At 45.4% G+C, this 20,332-nt stretch overlaps 3 long non-coding RNA genes across 3 annotated transcripts in view; 2 read left to right on the top strand and 1 right to left on the bottom strand.

Annotated features, from left to right (window-relative positions):
- LOC135412873 (uncharacterized) overlaps window positions 1-20,332 on the bottom strand; it is a 636,102-nt gene that overhangs the window by 595,120 nt on the left and 20,650 nt on the right. The window lies entirely within an intron of this gene.
- Window positions 7,157-8,824, top strand: LOC135412874 (uncharacterized). The gene is made up of 3 exons (XR_010430000.1): window positions 7,157-7,206; window positions 8,166-8,220; window positions 8,740-8,824. It is a non-coding gene; the product is annotated as an uncharacterized LOC135412874 (long non-coding RNA).
- Window positions 12,507-14,166, top strand: LOC135412872 (uncharacterized). The gene is made up of 3 exons (XR_010429998.1): window positions 12,507-12,596; window positions 13,574-13,625; window positions 13,950-14,166. It is a non-coding gene; the product is annotated as an uncharacterized LOC135412872 (long non-coding RNA).

Raw genomic sequence — 20,332 nt, 5'->3', positions numbered from 1 at the left:
CACACAGGGAGGAACCCTTGCCAAGATGGCACATCTGTGGGTTCCTTATTATTCTGGCAGATACTGACTGATTGCAGATACTCCAAGTCCTATTAGCCTGGTGCCAGTGCAGCATCAAACTTGAATTCTTTACTCCAAACCCCTCTTGTGGTTTCCTTTCTTCAGCAGCCGTTCATCTCACATGGATTGTTTATGGCTATCACTGCTGAATTTGCCTCTTTGGGGCAGAAAAAGGAAAAGATTTGGCTGCAGCCTACATCCAATTAGGGATCTGAAAGGGGGGAGCAGGGAGGAGGGGCTTCAGATGGTTCCTAAACTGCCTTTGTTTGTACCTCGTTCCATCAGTGGGAGCAGAACCAGGAGCACCCACTTGTTTCCAGTGCAGCAGACAATTCAGTTGTGCCACTGGTGAATGAGGATGAAGAGGAACCAAGAGATAATGATGGGTATGTGACAGATCAAGTAACTTTCTAAAAGTCCAATGTCTGACATAGGGTGGAAAGAGGTTTTTGCCAAGGCTTTGAGTTCTGCTTGATTCTGTGCAAAACTCCAGACCTGGGATGTAGTGGCCTGTCTGGAAGAGAACTAACTAAAAAACCCAAAAAAATCCAGTAAACCCCAGAAGAAATCTTTCTTCTCTCTTCATGAACTCATAAATGAATGGATCTTACACTGTGGCTTGAGATACACTGAAATGCTTGCAGTACATAAAAGTTCTTGGAATGATTGTGTTGCTGGGCTGGGTTGTAGCTAGATCAGAAGAAGGGATGTTTTGATTTCTGACAATTTATGTATCACTCACCCCTGATGAGTGGTGCAATTAACAGCTGAATTTTTTTCTTGCTCTCTTCTCTCTACCACAAGACCCAGTGCTACCCTTACAAATGTGCTGTACCAGGATTGCTTCCTAGGGGTAAGAATCCACATGTTGCCACCTTTTCATTTTCTGTGGGAGGGGGAATGGAGCAGGGCAGGAGCTGCATAACTCATTTGGCTAACATGGCATGCTAGAGGCAGCTGGCTTGAAGCACAGCCCTTGCTTTGAAGCTCCAAGTAGCACATCCCTCCAAGTCACTTCTCAGGGGTGCCTGTAGAGGGGGATCCCTCGCCAAGATGGCACTGGGAGATCTGTGGGTTCCCAATATTATAGCAGTAATGGACTGAATGCAGACATCTAAGATCTATTTGCCTGGCACCAACACAGCAGCCAGGCTTGAATTCTTTACTGCAACCCCTCCTGTGGCTTCCTTTCTTCAGCAGCTGTTCATGTCATACGAGTAGTTACGGATATCACCCTTGAATTTGACTGGTTAGGGCAGAAAGAGGGATAGAAACACCTCCAGCCTAAATCCAATTGGGGAACTGAAAGAGGGGAGCAGGGAGGAGGGGCTACAGGTAGTTCTAAGCTGCCTCCATTTCGACCCCGTTGCAGCAGTGGGAGCAGAACCAGCAGCACCCAGCTGGAAACCCACTTGTTTCCAGTGCAGCAGATAATTCAGTTGTGCTACTGACAAGTGATGATGAAGAGGAACCAAGAGATAATGATGGGTATGTGACAGATGAAGTGTCTTTCTACAGTCTGATTTCTGACATAGGGTTGAAAGAGGTTGTTGCCCACAAAATCTGCTGCAAAATCCAGCAGAAACCTTTCTTCTCTCTTCTTGAAGTCATTAACAAATGGATCTTACACTGTGGCTTGAGACACACTGAAATGTTTGAAGTACATAAAAGGTCTTGAAATGGTTGTGTTGCTGGGCTGGGATGTTGCTAGATCAGAGAAGGGGATGTTTTAATTTCTGACACTTTATGTGTTGGTAACCCTCCATGCACAGTGAAATTAATGGCTGTGTGTTCTTTCTGGTTCTTCTAGCACACGGCCACCAGCTACTGTTACCTCTCCAATTTGGATAGATGACTCCTCAGAGGTAAGGATCCACATGCTGTTATCCTTTCAGCATTATGGAAGGGCAAAGAGGACAGAGGGGGATCTGCACAGCTCAGCTGGCTGATGTGGGATGCTACGGGCAGCTGGCTTGAGCACAGACCTTGCTTTGCAGCTCCAACTAGCACGTCCCTCCAAGTCACTTCTCAGGGGTGTACACACAGGGAGGAACCCTTGCCAAGATGGCACATCTGTGGGTTCCTTATTATTCTGGCAGATACTGACTGATTGCAGATACTCCAAGTCCTATTAGCCTGGTGCCAGTGCAGCATCAAACTTGAATTCTTTACTCCAAACCCCTCTTGTGGTTTCCTTTCTTCAGCAGCCGTTCATCTCACATGGATTGTTTATGGCTATCACTGCTGAATTTGCCTCTTTGGGGCAGAAAAAGATTTGGCTGCAGCCTACATCCAATTAGGGATCTGAAAGAGGGGAGCAGGGAGGAGGGGCTTCAGATGGTTCCTAAACTGCCTTTGTTTGTACCTCGTTCCATCAGTGGGAGCAGAACCAGGAGCACCCACTTGTTTCCAGTGCAGCAGACAATTCAGTTGTGCCACTGGTGAATGAGGATGAAGAGGAACCAAGAGATAATGATGGGTATGTGACAGATCAAGTAACTTTCTAAAAGTCCAATGTCTGACATAGGGTGGAAAGAGGTTTTTGCCAAGGCTTTGAGTTCTGCTTGATTCTGTGCAAAACTCCAGACCTGGGATGTAGTGGCCTGTCTGGAAGAGAACTAACTAAAAAACCCAAAAAAATCCAGTAAACCCCAGAAGAAATCTTTCTTCTCTCTTCATGAACTCATAAATGAATGGATCTTACACTGTGGCTTGAGATACACTGAAATGCTTGCAGTACATAAAAGTTCTTGGAATGATTGTGTTGCTGGGCTGGGTTGTAGCTAGATCAGAAGAAGGGATGTTTTGATTTCTGACAATTTATGTATCACTCACCCCTGATGAGTGGTGCAATTAACAGCTGAATTTTTTTCTCGCTCTCTTCTCTCTACCACAAGACCCAGTGCTACCCTTACAAATGTGCTGTACCAGGGTTGCTTCCTAGGGGTAAGAATCCACATGTTGCCACCTTTTCATTTTCTGTGGGAGGGGGAATGGAGCAGGGCAGGAGCTGCATAACTCATTTGGCTAACATGGCATGCTAGAGGCAGCTGGCTTGAAGCACAGCCCTTGCTTTGAAGCTCCAAGTAGCACATCCCTCCAAGTCACTTCTCAGGGGTGCCTGTAGAGGGGGATCCCTCGCCAAGATGGCACTGGAAGATCTGTGGGTTCCCGATAATTATAGCAGTAATGGACTGAATGCAGACATCTAAGATCTATTTGCCTGGCACCAACACAGCAGCCAGGCTTGAATTCTTTACTCCAACCCCTCCTGTGGCTTCCTTTCTTCAGCAGCTGTTCATGTCATACGAGTAGTTACGGATATCACCCTTGAATTTGCCTGGTTAGGGCAGAAAGAGGGATAGAAACACCTCCAGCCTCAATCCAATTGGGGAACTGAAAGAGGGGAGCAGGGAGGAGGGGCTACAGGTAGTTCTAAGCTGCCTCCATTTCGACCCCGTTGCAGCAGTGGGAGCAGAACCAGCAGCACCCAGCTGGAAACCCACTTGTTTCCAGTGCAGCAGATAATTCAGTTGTGCTACTGACAAGTGATGATGAAGAGGAACCAAGAGATAATGATGGGTATGTGACAGATGAAGTGTCTTTCTACAGTCGAATTTCTGACATAGGGTTGAAAGAGGTTGTTGCCCACAAAATCTGCTGCAAAATCCAGCAGAAACCTTTCTTCTCTGTTCGTGAAGTCATTAACAAATGGATCTTACACTGTGGCTTGAGACACACTGAAATGCTTGAAGTACATAAAAGCTCTTGAAATGGTTGTGTTGCTGGGCTGGGATGTTGCTAGATCAGAGAAGGGGATGTTTTAATTTCTGACACTTTATGTGTTGGTAACCCTCCATGCACAGTGAAATTAATGGCTGTGTGTTCTTTCTGGTTCTTCTAGCACACGGCCACCAGCTACTGTTACCTCTCCAATTTGGATAGATGACTACTCAGAGGTAAGGATCCACATGCTGTTATCCTTTCAGCTTTATGGGAGGGCAAAGAGGACAGAGGGGGATCTGCACAGCTCAGCTGGCTGATGTGGGATGCTACGGGCAGCTGGCTTGAGCACAGACCTTGCTTTGCAGCTCCAACTAGCACGTCCCTCCAAGTCACTTCTCAGGGGTGTACACACAGGGAGGAACCCTTGCCAAGATGGCACATCTGTGGGTTCCTTATTATTCTGGTAGATACTGACTGATTGCAGATACTCCAAGTCCTATTAGCCTGGTGCCAGTGCAGCATCAAACTTGAGTTCTTTACTCCAAACCCCTCTTGTGGTTTCCTTTCTTCAGCAGCCGTTCTTCTCACATGGATTGTTTATGGCTATCACTGCTGAATTTGCCTCTTTGGGGCAGAAAAAGGAAAAGATTTGGCTGCAGCCTACATCCAATTAGGGATCTGAAAGGGGGGAGCAGGGAGGAGGGGCTTCAGATGGTTCCTAAACTGCCTTTGTTTGTACCTCGTTCCATCAGTGGGAGCAGAACCAGGAGCACCCACTTGTTTCCAGTGCAGCAGACAATTCAGTTGTGCCACTGGTGAATGAGGATGAAGAGGAACCAAGAGATAATGATGGGTATGTGACAGATCAAGTAACTTTCTAAAAGTCCAATGTCTGACATAGGGTGGAAAGAGGTTTTTGCCAAGGCTTTGAGTTCTGCTTGATTCTGTGCAAAACTCCAGACCTGGGATGTAGTGGCCTGTCTGGAAGAGAACTAACTAAAAAACCCAAAAAAATCCAGTAAACCCCAGAAGAAATCTTTCTTCTCTCTTCATGAACTCATAAATGAATGGATCTTACACTGTGGCTTGAGATACACTGAAATGCTTGCAGTACATAAAAGTTCTTGGAATGATTGTGTTGCTGGGCTGGGTTGTAGCTAGATCAGAAGAAGGGATGTTTTGATTTCTGACAATTTATGTATCACTCACCCCTGATGAGTGGTGCAATTAACAGCTGAATTTTTTTCTTGCTCTCTTCTCTCTACCACAAGACCCAGTGCTACCCTTACAAATGTGCTGTACCAGGATTGCTTCCTAGGGGTAAGAATCCACATGTTGCCACCTTTTCATTTTCTGTGGGAGGGGGAATGGAGCAGGGCAGGAGCTGCATAACTCATTTGGCTAACATGGCATGCTAGAGGCAGCTGGCTTGAAGCACAGCCCTTGCTTTGAAGCTCCAAGTAGCACATCCCTCCAAGTCACTTCTCAGGGGTGCCTGTAGAGGGGGATCCCTCGCCAAGATGGCACTGGAAGATCTGTGGGTTCCCGATAATTATAGCAGTAATGGACTGAATGCAGACATCTAAGATCTATTTGCCTGGCACCAACACAGCAGCCAGGCTTGAATTCTTTACTGCAACCCCTCTTGTGGCTTCCTTTCTTCAGCAGCTGTTCATGTCATACGAGTAGTTACGGATATCACCCTTGAATTTGACTGGTTAGGGCAGAAAGAGGGATAGAAACACCTCCAGCCTAAATCCAATTGGGGAACTGAAAGAGGGGAGCAGGGAGGAGGGGCTACAGGTAGTTCTAAGCTGCCTCCATTTCGACCCCGTTGCAGCAGTGGGAGCAGAACCAGCAGCACCCAGCTGGAAACCCACTTGTTTCCAGTGCAGCAGATAATTCAGTTGTGCTACTGACAAGTGATGATGAAGAGGAACCAAGAGATAATGATGGGTATGTGACAGATGAAGTGTCTTTCTACAGTCGAATTTCTGACATTGGGTTGAAAGAGGTTGTTGCCCACAAAATCTGCTGCAAAATCCAGCAGAAACCTTTCTTCTCTGTTCGTGAAGTCATTAACAAATGGATCTTACACTGTGGCTTGAGACACACTGAAATGCTTGAAGTACATAAAAGCTCTTGAAATGGTTGTGTTGCTGGGCTGGGATGTTGCTAGATCAGAGAAGGGGATGTTTTAATTTCTGACACTTTATGTGTTGGTAACCCTCCATGCACAGTGAAATTAATGGCTGTGTGTTCTTTCTGGTTCTTCTAGCACACGGCCACCAGCTACTGTTACCTCTCCAATTTGGATAGATGACTACTCAGAGGTAAGGATCCACATGCTGTTATCCTTTCAGCTTTATGGGAGGGCAAAGAGGACAGAGGGGGATCTGCACAGCTCAGCTGGCTGATGTGGGATGCTACGGGCAGCTGGCTTGAGCACAGACCTTGCTTTGCAGCTCCAACTAGCACGTCCCTCCAAGTCACTTCTCAGGGGTGTACACACAGGGAGGAACCCTTGCCAAGATGGCACATCTGTGGGTTCCTTATTATTCTGGTAGATACTGACTGATTGCAGATACTCCAAGTCCTATTAGCCTGGTGCCAGTGCAGCATCAAACTTGAATTCTTTACTCCAAACCCCTCTTGTGGTTTCCTTTCTTCAGCAGCCGTTCATCTCACATGGATTGTTTATGGCTATCACTGCTGAATTTGCCTCTTTGGGGCAGAAAAAGGAAAAGATTTGGCTGCAGCCTACATCCAATTAGGGATCTGAAAGAGGGGAGCAGGGAGGAGGGGCTTCAGATGGTTCCTAAACTGCCTTTGTTTGTACCTCGTTCCATCAGTGGGAGCAGAACCAGGAGCACCCACTTGTTTCCAGTGCAGCAGACAATTCAGTTGTGCCACTGGTGAATGAGGATGAAGAGGAACCAAGAGATAATGATGGGTATGTGACAGATCAAATAACTTTCTAAAAGTCCAATTTGTGACATAGGGTGGAAAGAGGTTTTTGCCAAGGCTTTGAGTTCTGCTTGATTCTGTGCAAAACTCCAGACCTGGGATGTAGTGGCCTGTCTGGAAGAGGACTAACTAAAAAACCCAAAAAAATCCAGTAAACCCCAGAAGAAATCTTTCTTCTCTCTTCATGAACTCATAAATGAATGGATCTTACACTGTGGCTTGAGATACACTGAAATGCTTGCAGTACATAAAAGTTCTTGGAATGATTGTGTTGCTGGGCTGGGTTGTAGCTAGATCAGAAGAAGGGATGTTTTGATTTCTGACAATTTATGTATCACTCACCCCTGCTGAGTGGTGCAATTAACAGCTGAATTTTTTTCTCGCTCTCTTCTCTCTACCACAAGACCCAGTGCTACCCTTACAAATGTGCTGTACCAGGATTGCTTCCTAGGGGTAAGAATCCACATGTTGCCACCTTTTCATTTTCTGTGGGAGGGGGAATGGAGCAGGGCAGGAGCTGCATAACTCATTTGGCTAACATGGCATGCTAGAGGCAGCTGGCTTGAAGCACAGCCCTTGCTTTGAAGCTCCAAGTAGCACATCCCTCCAAGTCACTTCTCAGGGGTGCCTGTAGAGGGGGATCCCTCGCCAAGATGGCACTGGAAGATCTGTGGGTTCCCGATAATTATAGCAGTAATGGACTGAATGCAGACATCTAAGATCTATTTGCCTGGCACCAACACAGCAGCCAGGCTTGAATTCTTTACTGCAACCCCTCCTGTGGCTTCCTTTCTTCAGCAGCTGTTCATGTCATACGAGTAGTTACGGATATCACCCTTGAATTTGCCTGGTTAGGGCAGAAAGAGGGATAGAAACATTTCCAGCCTAAATCCAATTGGGGAACTGAAAGAGGGGAGCAGGGAGGAGGGGCTACAGGTAGTTCTAAGCTTGCCTCCATTTCGACCCCGTTGCAGCAGTGGGAGCAGAACCAGCAGCACCCAGCTGGAAACCCACTTGTTTCCAGTGCAGCAGATAATTCAGTTGTGCTACTGACAAGTGATGATGAAGAGGAACCAAGAGATAATGATGGGTATGTGACAGATGAAGTGTCTTTCTACAGTCGAATTTCTGACATAGGGTTGAAAGAGGTTGTTGCCCACAAAATCTGCTGCAAAATCCAGCAGAAACCTTTCTTCTCTGTTCGTGGAGTCATTAACAAATGGATCTTACACTGTGGCTTGAGACACACTGAATTGCTTGAAGTACATAAAAACCCTTCAAATGGTTGTGTTGCTGGGCTGGGATGTTGCTAGATCAGAGAAGGGGATGTTTTAATTTCTGACACTTTATGTGTTGGTAACCCTCCATGCACAGTGAAATTAATGGCTGTGTGTTCTTTCTGGTTCTTCTAGCACACGGCCAGCAGCTACTGTTACCTCTCCAATTTGGATAGATGACTACTCAGAGGTAAGGATCCACATGCTGTTATCCTTTCAGCTTTATGGGAGGGCAAAGAGGACAGAGGGGGATCTGCACAGCTCAGCTGGCTGATGTGGGATGCTACGGGCAGCTGGCTTGAGCACAGACCTTGCTTTGCAGCTCCAACTAGCACGTCCCTCCAAGTCACTTCTCAGGGGTGTACACACAGGGAGGAACCCTTGCCAAGATGGCACATCTGTGGGTTCCTTATTATTCTGGTAGATACTGACTGATTGCAGATACTCCAAGTCCTATTAGCCTGGTGCCAGTGCAGCATCAAACTTGAGTTCTTTACTCCAAACCCCTCTTGTGGTTTCCTTTCTTCAGCAGCCGTTCATCTCACATGGATTGTTTATGGCTATCACTGCTGAATTTGCCTCTTTGGGGCAGAAAAAGGAAAAGATTTGGCTGCAGCCTACATCCAATTAGGGATCTGAAAGAGGGGAGCAGGGAGGAGGGGCTTCAGATGGTTCCTAAACTGCCTTTGTTTGTACCTCGTTCCATCAGTGGGAGCAGAACCAGGAGCACCCACTTGTTTCCAGTGCAGCAGACAATTCAGTTGTGCCACTGGTGAATGAGGATGAAGAGGAACCAAGAGATAATGATGGGTATGTGACAGATCAAGTAACTTTCTAAAAGTCCAATGTCTGACATAGGGTGGAAAGAGGTTTTTGCCAAGGCTTTGAGTTCTGCTTGATTCTGTGCAAAACTCCAGACCTGGGATGTAGTGGCCTGTCTGGAAGAGAACTAACTAAAAAACCCAAAAAAATCCAGTAAACCCCAGAAGAAATCTTTCTTCTCTCTTCATGAACTCATAAATGAATGGATCTTACACTGTGGCTTGAGATACACTGAAATGCTTGCAGTACATAAAAGTTCTTGGAATGATTGTGTTGCTGGGCTGGGTTGTAGCTAGATCAGAAGAAGGGATGTTTTGATTTCTGACAATTTATGTATCACTCACCCCTGATGAATGGTGCAATTAACAGCTGAATTTTTTTCTCGCTCTCTTCTCTCTACCACAAGACCCAGTGCTACCCTTACAAATGTGCTGTACCAGGATTGCTTCCTAGGGGTAAGAATCCACATGTTGCCACCTTTTCATTTTCTGTGGGAGGGGGAATGGAGCAGGGCAGGAGCTGCATAACTCATTTGGCTAACATGGCATGCTAGAGGCAGCTGGCTTGAAGCACAGCCCTTGCTTTGAAGCTCCAAGTAGCACATCCCTCCAAGTCACTTCTCAGGGGTGCCTGTAGAGGGGGATCCCTCGCCAAGATGGCACTGGAAGATCTGTGGGTTCCCGATAATTATAGCAGTAATGGACTGAATGCAGACATCTAAGATCTATTTGCCTGGCACCAACACAGCAGCCAGGCTTGAATTCTTTACTGCAACCCCTCCTGTGGCTTCCTTTCTTCAGCAGCTGTTCATGTCATACGAGTAGTTACGGATATCACCCTTGAATTTGACTGGTTAGGGCAGAAAGAGGGATAGAAACACCTCCAGCCTAAATCCAATTGGGGAACTGAAAGAGGGGAGCAGGGAGGAGGGGCTACAGGTAGTTCTAAGCTGCCTCCATTTCGACCCCGTTGCAGCAGTGGGAGCAGAACCAGCAGCACCCAGCTGGAAACCCACTTGTTTCCAGTGCAGCAGATAATTCAGTTGTGCTACTGACAAGTGATGATGAAGAGGAACCAAGAGATAATGATGGGTATGTGACAGATGAAGTGTCTTTCTACAGTCGAATTTCTGACATTGGGTTGAAAGAGGTTGTTGCCCACAAAATCTGCTGCAAAATCCAGCAGAAACCTTTCTTCTCTGTTCGTGAAGTCATTAACAAATGGATCTTACACTGTGGCTTGAGACACACTGAAATGTTTGAAGTACATAAAAGCTCTTGAAATGGTTGTGTTGCTGGGCTGGGATGTTGTTAGATCAGAATAAGGGATGTTTTAATTTCTGACACTTTATGTGTTGGTAACCCTCCATGCACAGTGAAATTAATGGCTGTTGTTCTTTCTGGTTCTGTTCATCTAGAACATGGCCAGCAGGTCCTGTTACCTCTCCAGTCTGGAGAGAGGAGAACTCACAGGTATGGATCCACATGTTGTTATCCTTTCAGCTTTATGGAAGGGCAAAGAGGACAGAGGGGGATCTGCACAGCTCAGCTGGCTGATGTGGGATGCTACAGGCAGCTGGCTTGAGCACAGACCTTGCTTTGCAGCTCCAACTAGCACGTCCCTCCAAGTCACTTCTCAGGGGTGTACACACAGGGAGGAACCCTTGCCAAGATGGCACATCTGTGGGTTCCTTATTATTCTGGCAGATACTGACTGATTGCAGATACTCCAAGTCCTATTAGCCTGGTGCCAGTGCAGCATCAAACTTGAATTCTTTACTCCAAACCCCTCTTGTGGTTTCCTTTCTTCAGCAGCCGTTCATCTCACATGGATTGTTTATGGCTATCACTGCTGAATTTTCCCATTTGGGAGAGAAAGAGGGAAAGTTACACCTCTGGGTCAAATCCTGTTAGAGATGTGAAACAGAGGAGGTGGCAGAAGGGTGACAGACAGATGTTATTAAGCTGTCTCTGATTTTACCCTGTTCCATCAGTGGGAGCAGAACTAGCAGCACCCTCTTGCTTGTTTTCAGGGCAACAGCTAACTGACTATTACTTTGATTGTTCTTAACCAAAATAAGAAGTCTGTAGCCTGCCATTCTTTGCCTGTTCTCTCGTATCTTCTTCACTGAGCTGGTGTTAGTATGGAACACCAGGCATGCACACCAGATTCTAATTGTATTTTCTTTTCTCTCCCTTCCCATATGCATTGGTGAAGCTTCTTGAAGGTGAGTTGACTTTTTCCAATGGAATTATCCTAAGTGTAATCATTATTTTTTATTTGTCTTTTCCAACAGTCTCTAGTACCAGGGATTGAAACTGCATTTAGCAGAAGGCAAAGGACAGTGCTAAAGCCTCTGGCCAATGTCTTAGAGAATGGATCCCATCTGTGTCTGCTAGCTGCTATCAGACACAGTGGAATATCCCTGCAACAGAAGTTGTAGCTGAATGCTCTTGCAGGAAAGAACTTTAATTTGGTGACATTTTCTGTAATTTTAATTGATTAGTGCTGGATTATTGTTACATGGACACTGGAGTTGCAGAGATCATTGTTGCATGTGGTTTCTGAGAATTAAAAAGTGAACAGCAGGTCTTGATCCTTCAGATGTTACAGACTAGGCCACTAAAAATTGATCTCCTTTGAACTTGGGTTTGAACTTGGGTGATAAAACTCCATTTTCAAGTTACCTTAACTGAGGAGGGAGATGATGGCAATTTCTAGGGAGACACTGCTTCAAGTGTTTTTATAATTTCCAAGGACTGTTCTCAATAAGACTCGTTTGATAGAAAGTGCCTTTGAGTGGGGAGGTTTCATTGAACACAGACAAAAAGAGGGCAACAGTTTAGCATCATACAGCAACAAGGAAGCACAGCAGCTCCAGAATGTACAGTTTTAGATTTAAGCATTTATTCCATCCCTTCTGAAACTTTTGGAACAAAGCACTCTGTGTTTTGCCAAGCCTTTTTCTTGTGTATGTGCTACGTCACCATGCTCCTTGGGAACTTGACTGCAGTCCTCTCTCCCCTATCACACAGCAATTGTTGCCATTCCTTACCATAGGATCACAGCAGACCGTATTAGTAAGAACAGTGTGAGAGACCTTCCCTTTATAGGGCATATTTATTCACAGGCAGTGTATCTCAGTGGACACTGAGAATCTCTCAGGTCACGTTTTAACTGTTTGTAGGGTGATTATAGCAAATGTTTTGTTTCCATAGCAGAATAGTCTCAATGTGTGGAAGGGTTCAGCCTTAATATTTAGGAAACTACTTTGTTTGAGATTGCTTGTAACCCAGCTGAATAGTGTCCATTTCAAATAGGACCCATTACAAACTATTTACAATAACGCGTTTGAAGGATAGTTCCAGGGAAAAAGAGAGAGTAAATGATAGATCTGACTTACCAAAATTAACTTACAGGGTATGAACAACAAAGGAGAAATCTTACACCAAGAAGCCAGCAACTGTTGGACAGCCCTGTACTGCGCAGTTATGATGAATATGAAACAGCAGATGATGTGACTGATGTGGAATCTGAAGTGACTGACGTAGAGTCTGAAGTGACTGATGTAGAGTCTGAAGTGACTGATGTAGAATCTGACGTGACTGATGCAGAGTCTGACGTGACTGATGCAGAGTCTGAAGTGATTGACATAGAGTATGCAGTGGCTGACACAGAGTATGCACCGGCTGATGTAGCGCCTGAAGTACGGAGATCATTGGACGAGGAACCTGCAATTTCAGAGTACGTACGCCTCGTGACCTACCAAAGAGTGATTTTTGCTTCTTTGAAGCCTTCACTTTACTTGTTTCCCTCTTTCAATGAGGATTGCATCCTGTGCTGCATGATGATGAAATGATAATGTTTGCACTTGGGGAGAAAAAGGCAGCCCAAGGCAGATGGGCAACTTTGCATAGAACCTTAAAGACGAGTTTGGGGGTATGGCAAGAAAGGGTGATTAGTCACAGGCCCTTGCTCATAAGATGTTGCATTTACTTTTCATGTTAGGCTCTAGTAGTGATCTTGGATCTGGAAATATTTTCATTAGTGTGGATGGTTTGGCATCACAAGACTGGCAGGCAGCAGCCAGGCAAATTCTGTGCAAGTGTTAATAAAGCTGGTATGCTTTGAGCCTTTTGGATTACTGAAAGGCAACATAAGAGAGAACTTAAAATAAAAAAAGAATATTTTTTCCTTCGGTGTCAAGCGTGTTACAGAGCGTGCCTTCCTGCTCTCAGTAGGTAAGGCTGGAAGAGCTCAGAGCTGCAGAACATTGACCAGAGGGTTCTTCCTGAGGCTGGATCTTGCCAGAGCCATCTGCAGTGTTACTCTGTAGTGTCAGACCTCATTCCATTCTAGAATGAATACTTTCCAGAGGACAGCTTGATGCTTTGGTTGCAAAGCTGTTATTGATGACCCGTTGGAGATAAATGCTGCCATATATTGACTTCCCAGTGCTAGAGACTGCTCTTACTTCAAATCCTAGAGCAGGGTGGCTGACTTCATCTTTCTCCCAGTGAAAACCAAGACACTGTCTCCTTTAGGACAGGGAGATCTGAACTCTTCATTACATGCAGCAAACTGAGAGAGTTAAAGACATACAGGGTTCTTCAAAAGAAATGCATCGTGGCTCCTCAGTGCAGTCAGATAATTATGTGACATTTTATAGATGAGTAACCCTCGATGCCCAGTGGTATTAATTCTGGGTCTGTTCTCTCTAGGGAATGGCAACGAGCTGTAAGGTGCCCGATCTGCATGGATTTTTTTTCACAGGTAAGGATCCCCGTTGTCATCCTTTCAGCTTTGTGGGAGGGGTAACGGGGCAGAGGGGGAGCTGTGCAACTCAGCTGACTAATGTGGGGTGCTATGGGCAGCTGGCTTGAAGCACAGACCTTGCTGTGAAGTTCCACAAGTCACTTCTTGGCGGTGCACGTAGAGGGAGAAACCCTTGCCAAGATGGCCCTGGCAGATCTGGGGGTTCCTTATTCTAGTCATGGACTGATTCCAGATATTCCAAGTCCTATTTTCCTGGTGCCAGTAGAGCAGCAAACTCGAATCCTTTCCTCCCAACACATGTTGTGGTTTCCTTTCTTCCAGATTATACGAAGTGTCCGACAGGTTGTGTCAACCCAGTGTGGCCATCTCTTCTGCAGTCGGTGCATCGCTGTTGCCCTTGAGAATTCCAGGGCTTGCCCAACCTGCAGAACAGAACTCCCTCCCAGAGACTATCATCCCGTTTATTTCTGAGTATTTCTGTTTCTCAGGACAGAAGTATCCCCCCCAGTCAGATGGATTTTCGGGGGTAGGTGGCAGAAAGACTTTTTTCTTCATGTACATAGTTCTTGTTGTATACAGTTCCATTTTTCCTGAGTTTAACTATAAATAAACTATTAATTTATTTAAATAGAGTCAAGTCTGTCTGCTTATCTATGTTGGACTCTGCTGGTAGACAGAGACTTCTTTTAACAGGTGGAAATAAACTTCTTGGTTTGATCAGTCAGAAGCACTCGTTCTTTTCATCACCCTGTAGTTTTTGATTTTGGGGGAAAAATGCTAAAGGCATAAGCTTGGTAGTTCTTGGGGCAGTGTGTGTTGTATGGTAAAAGGAAAGGGGCAGTGCTTGGGGTGTGAGGGCTTCTGTTTCTCAGGAAAGACTCAGCTGAATGTTTTGGTGAAAATGTCCTGATTTCAGTACTTTGAGGATTGAAAGAGCAGCAGATTGTGCACACGTCCAAAGAAAAATATTTTCTTTGAGAATATAGCTGTGTAAACTGCTGTGTTCAACATTTAGCCTGCAAAATACGTCTTTACCTGTGAGGTAAAGACATAAAGCAACCGCTGGGGAGCGCATCACCACCATGATCACTACCCTCACCATCATCATCACCATCATCATTTACCTTTCCCACTCTAAAACCGACTTGTCTGCAGAACAAGGAGCCAGCAGCAGCTCCTAGACCCTGGCTGCTGACGTGGTCTGGCAGCAAGTGTCCCCATCAGTGACAGGGAGATACAGTGGACATCGCCAGCCAGTGCTGACGGCATGTACCTGTCCAGATTTTGGGAGAAAGCGTCCTGCTCAGCACACAAGTTGTTTCTCTAACTGCCTGCAGGCCTAAGCAAGACCTACACTTCCCAAGCTCTGGTTTCAGTGCTTGCAAACATCTCCATCTGCCAGCTGGCCGTGGCACTTCACAGCTCAGGGGCTGTCGCTGCTGAAACATCCTACCCTGCATGTGAGTCTTCCACAAGGGCTCATCCTGCATTTCCCCTTGAAAAATTCAATTTCATCAGTGGAGTTTTCAGATCCTGGGGATGGAAACCTCAGGGAAAAAGAAACTGTCACGGACTTCAGGTGCCATTACCTACCCAACCACCACTGGATGTGGCACACTAAGGGTTGACTTAAGGGCATTTGCAATCAGAATGCCAAATTCCTTGCTGCTTGGAGAGGAAATCAAAAATAAAGACAGTTGCATTGTTACACTGACATTTCGGGTCTATTTGGATTAAAAGATAAAAGTTTGCTGCAAGTTGTCATATCTGAAAAGCACTGCTTCCTTCTGTAAAGGAACTTTTTCATAGGTATTTTAGGATAGGAATTCTTTAGTCCTCTATTGCATTTTATGGATTTGATAGGTTGCATATTTGGAAAGATGTACTTTTACTTCTTCCAACAAATCTCACACAAGTTCAATTCAAACCTCTGCTTTGGTTGTTGTTTGCTTGTTTTACACCTGCTCCATCAGCAGCCAACGGGCCTTTGCCAAACCTGTTAAACCAAACGTAAAGCTGATATGAGCAGGAGTCACCTACACAGGTGGGGGCTGGCAACCAAGACAGAACATGTGTCCAGGCTGAGAAATTGCATATATTACCTTCTCAGTAACCATCCTGTTTTCACAAGATAGCAAAAAAATTTTCCTTTTCAAGCGAAAGTCCAGCCAACAGTCTAGAAAAAAAAACCCAAACAGAAAGCAAACAAACAAACAACAACCCTCCCCAAACCAAACCAGACCAACAAAAAAAAAAAGCCCAAAACCACACCCATGAGACAGCTGTGGTGTGAAATACAGGTTAAGAGCCACTCCACAGAGCATTTCCCCAGGTGAAATGACATAAGGAAAAAGCCCCCCAAAGCCCCACCAAGAATCAGTGGGTTGGAGTCAAGACCCCAAACTGCCTTAAGAAAGGAGAGCAAAAGCTGAGAGTATTATGGTTTAGGTTGGCATGTTATTGTCAATACAAATAGTTGTAACCTAGCTCATTTCACATGTGTTATGAGGTAGCTGTGATAAAATGGATGGATGCAACATTTTTGTCAAGCCCAGTTGTTTTGGGGAAGATTATCTGCATGGCAGTAGATTTATAAATGTGGTGTGGGACCTATATTCTCCCCTCAGCACCTTTTTGTCTCCAGGCTCATTTTAGCAGGGAAAGCAGTTCCAGATTTCCAGCTAAACCAGCCCAGGATTATCTCATGCCCCAGTAGCCTTTTTATGCACATGAAGTGACTGGGGCTAATTTTCTTAGTTCTGTGTCGGATGTTTTGTGTAGTTTCATAGTATTGCTTAACACAACAGACATAAGAAAATTCACATGATTGAGAGCCCAGACCTGGCATGCTGTAGGCTCACCTGTCAGAGGCTTGGGGTCATCATTTTTAGATGCTGACAGGGACCTGTTTTTCCCATGCAAGTGCACAGAGATTGTCAGAGACCACTTCTATTAGCTGCCTCCAAAGAGAGGGAGGATTTGCTCCAGAAGTTTTCAGTATTTCTCTGGCACTTGGCTACGAAGTGCTGGAAATTGCAGGTCAGCTTAGCTAAACACAGACCAGTTTTGATTAACATGAGAGATGAATGCAAATGGCATGGTAGCAGTTGATGGGGCAGTGATGCTCAGAGGGGGCGAGAGGCAGTTTTGGAGGGTGATGCAACAAGTTTGTCTGCCAAATATTTCTGGTAAGGCAGCTGCTGGCAAATAGTTTCTGATAAGCCACAAACACCATGCAGTGGTGAACAATCAAAAACTAAAAATTAAAGGGGAGAAGTTAACATTATCCCAATATTAGCCTCTAAAAAGATGACCAGCAGTTACAACTTCCCTTGGTTTCCTGTGCGCCCCAAGGGCGCAGCAACCCCGCTGACTTTTGCAGTGTCAGGATTTCTCCTCCTTATACTTTGGGTTTAATTTAAGACCTGTGTAGAGATAGAAAGCTGAGCATGTGGGCAAAGCATCACACCTGACCCAGTCCTGCTCTGTCAAAACAGACTGTTGTCAGCAAAGCCACAAGGAGAAAGGCAGGGCTGTGTTTTCCAGGTGCTGTAACCTGCTGCCCTGGAGCCGTAGGTTAGAGGGCTTCGACCCCTTGCACAAACAGTGCAAATCAGTGTCGGTGGGGTTTTGGGAAATGGTTATTAATGTTCATGCTGTTTCCCCTCTTAGAGGACACAGAAGTGTTTTTAGAAAATTAAGGACTTTCACCTGCCAGCACGCTCTGTCTAAGCGGAAATACAGCAGCTCAAAATTTGTCTTACAAGTTTATCAGTGACGACCTCAGCAAAGAGAGTCACCTGATCATTGATAAGCTCAATTGAGGAAGGTCTGCTGGTTTTAGTGTTGAAGAGTGCTGTGAGCAGCTTGAGCAAACTATCAGACCCCACCACAAGGACATGCAAGACAGAGGCTCCCTGACTGAGGCTGGGAGCAGCAAGGATGTGCAGGCCCTGATACAAAACTGAGTCAGGAGTGTGAAGCAGAAGAAACTAGAGAGTTGCTAACACCTTTGTCAGCAACAAAACATTTTGCTGAGTAAGGTGACAACACATAATCTAAAAAAATTACATATGACTGACAGTCAATCACTCTACACTATAAAAGCCCAGACTTTTTAACGGTAGGGTCTCCTAACAAACCCCTTCTCTGAATGTGTGTGGAGATTTCTCCCTGGAGTGGGAACGCCCCTCAAGGTTAGTCCTCCAGACTGAGCAAAAGAGATTTGCCCCTGGTCATTGCTATGAGTGAGTAACACCAACCTCTACTTAGTAATTGTTTTGCTAGCTTTAATATAATTACTTCAATTGTTTTATTACAATTACTTCAATATTGCTTGAAAAATAGTGCGCTATACTAATAGTTAAAGCTATCCATCCATGTTGTGTGGTAAGTAATTCTGACAAAACTCCTTTTTTTCTATCCTTATCATTACTGTAACCCATTTCAATAAATCATTCCTTTTATTTGTATAAATATATTTGGTTTGCCATCCTTAATCCTGCAGGACAAAGTTGTATAAAGGTCAATATAAACCACTGAAAAGTCTAGGGCTAAGACTGGATCCAGGTGCATGTAGGCTCCTCTCTGAGAAGGAGTTTAGAAAGCAATGGGGTTCTTTCCCCACCTCGTAACTCAATGGGAGGGCTTCTCTAATAATACACTTTCTCTAATAAACTTTGTCTGAAGCTCCCACTCTGCCTGTGACAGAGGTGCTGAAAACCCACCGCTGTCTCAAGTATCTCAGGGCCCACAGCAGCTGTGGTCAAGCCCTTCACACCTGCGTTTCACCTCTTGGAAGATATGCTGGAGAAACCTGCTGACTGCAGGTCCTGCACACATGGCTTGCTTTACACCCTCCTCCCGTCAGAGACGTGATCCAGGGACAATTTCTGGGCATGAAAAGTACATGTTTAAGGAGGGATGGCAGTCGGACTTGGCTTGCTTTGTAAATAAACACCGCGGGTGTGTAATGCGATAGCACGTATACTTGGCTCCAGCTGGGCTGTTTCTCTATAGTGTGTTGTTTTCGGGTTCTGGACCAGAAATCTCTAGGTTTGTTTTTGTACCAGTGACTCAACCACTAAACTGCTAAACCTTCTCCACAGTCAGCGTCTCGGAAAAGCCAAACACAAGCAACTCGGGCTGCATGAAAACATGAGCTGCAGACTGGCCTGAAAGCCAAAAGAAAACTATAATTTACTGGAAGGGAAGGTCCTCTTTAAATTTACAGAGAAGAGCATATATAGAAATCTAACAAAAGCATGTAATGATTGTCTGGCAGGGACCAGGGAATGCTGCTGCAAGAAGTGGTGATGTGGATCAGCCATCAGATGTTAAACACAGTTTGTCTTGGTCAGGTCCTAATCCCACATCCTTGATGAGGAGCATCTCTTCTTACTACTAAAACTGCAGAGATGCAGCGAGAAAAGCAAAAGCTCAACTCGAATTGAAATTGAACAGAAATGTCAAAAACTGCAAGAAAGGGTTCTACAGATACATAAACAACAGGAAGAGATAGAAGAAAAATATTGGCCCGCTCTTAAAAAGGAGAGGTGAATTAGTCACCAGCAATGCTGAAAAGACAGAGGTTCTCAACACCTCCATCTTTACCAGAACTGCTGGGCTCCAGGCCTCAGGAACAACAATCCAGGTTGATGCAGACACAGACACACCAGTGTCAGTGGAGGAAGAGTTGTTGTGTGCCCTATTAAGGAGCTTGACCCCTACAGATTGATATTCACCTGAGGGTGTTAAGAGAACTGGATGACGACGTTGAGAGGCAGCCCTCCTTGTTATGGAGATCAGGGGACATCTCAGAAGGCTGGAAGAAGGCTAATGTCACCTCATCTACAAGGTGGAGTGACATTCTTGGGGTGTCCTGCTCAGGGCCAGGAGTTGGACTCAATGATCCTGATGGGTTCCTTCCAACTCAGCATATTCTATGACTCTTAGAGGAGGATCCAGGAAGTTATAGGCTCATCAGCTGTACTTCACTCCCTGTGAAAGTTATGGAATGAATCCTTCTGGAGTTATCACAAATAAAATGAAGCATGTAATTGGTAAAAGCTAGCATTAATTCACCAGGGGCAATTCGTGCTTGACAAACCTGATCTCCTTTTATAGTAAGGGAACCAGCTCAGTCAGTGTGGGGGAAGTGGTGGGCATTGTCCACCTGGATTTCCCCAGAGCATTCGATACCATTTCCCACAGCCTCCTCCTGGAGAAACGGATGAGTTACACTCTAGACAAGTGGTCTGTGCAGGGGGTGAGGAAGTGACTGAGAGGCAGCACCCAGAGGGTGGTGGCAATAGCTCCTTTTCAAACTGGCAGCCTGTCACAAGGCGCTTCCCCAAGAGCTGTGCAAAAATGAGGTGATGCTCCAGCACAGGCAGGGGAGCAGGATGGGGGAGTGCTGGCATGTGTGGAAAACACTTTGGGAGAAATGGACAAAATAGTTTCAGTTGGCAGGTATTTCAGTGGAGTCCTGATGACAGTGTACACTGTACATGTGGGGACACCATTAGGTAAGCTATGAAAATTCAGAGCACTGCATGAGCACCAAGATTTGTGCCATAAATGGCAGTTAAGTTTGCACTTTTTTATGCAGATGACACCAAGGTTTAAGGCAGGGCTTGCAAGCTGATTTCCTGAGGATAATACATTAATTAAGTGATCAGGCTCACGAAAGCAGAGTTGATGCA

The sequence above is a fragment of the Pseudopipra pipra genome, chromosome 4 (genome assembly GCF_036250125.1).
Source record: "Pseudopipra pipra isolate bDixPip1 chromosome 4, bDixPip1.hap1, whole genome shotgun sequence".
NCBI classification, from domain to species: domain Eukaryota; kingdom Metazoa; phylum Chordata; class Aves; order Passeriformes; family Pipridae; genus Pseudopipra; species Pseudopipra pipra.
Note: the sequence above shows the minus strand (reverse complement) of the source record. Positions and strands in the feature narration are given on the sequence as shown.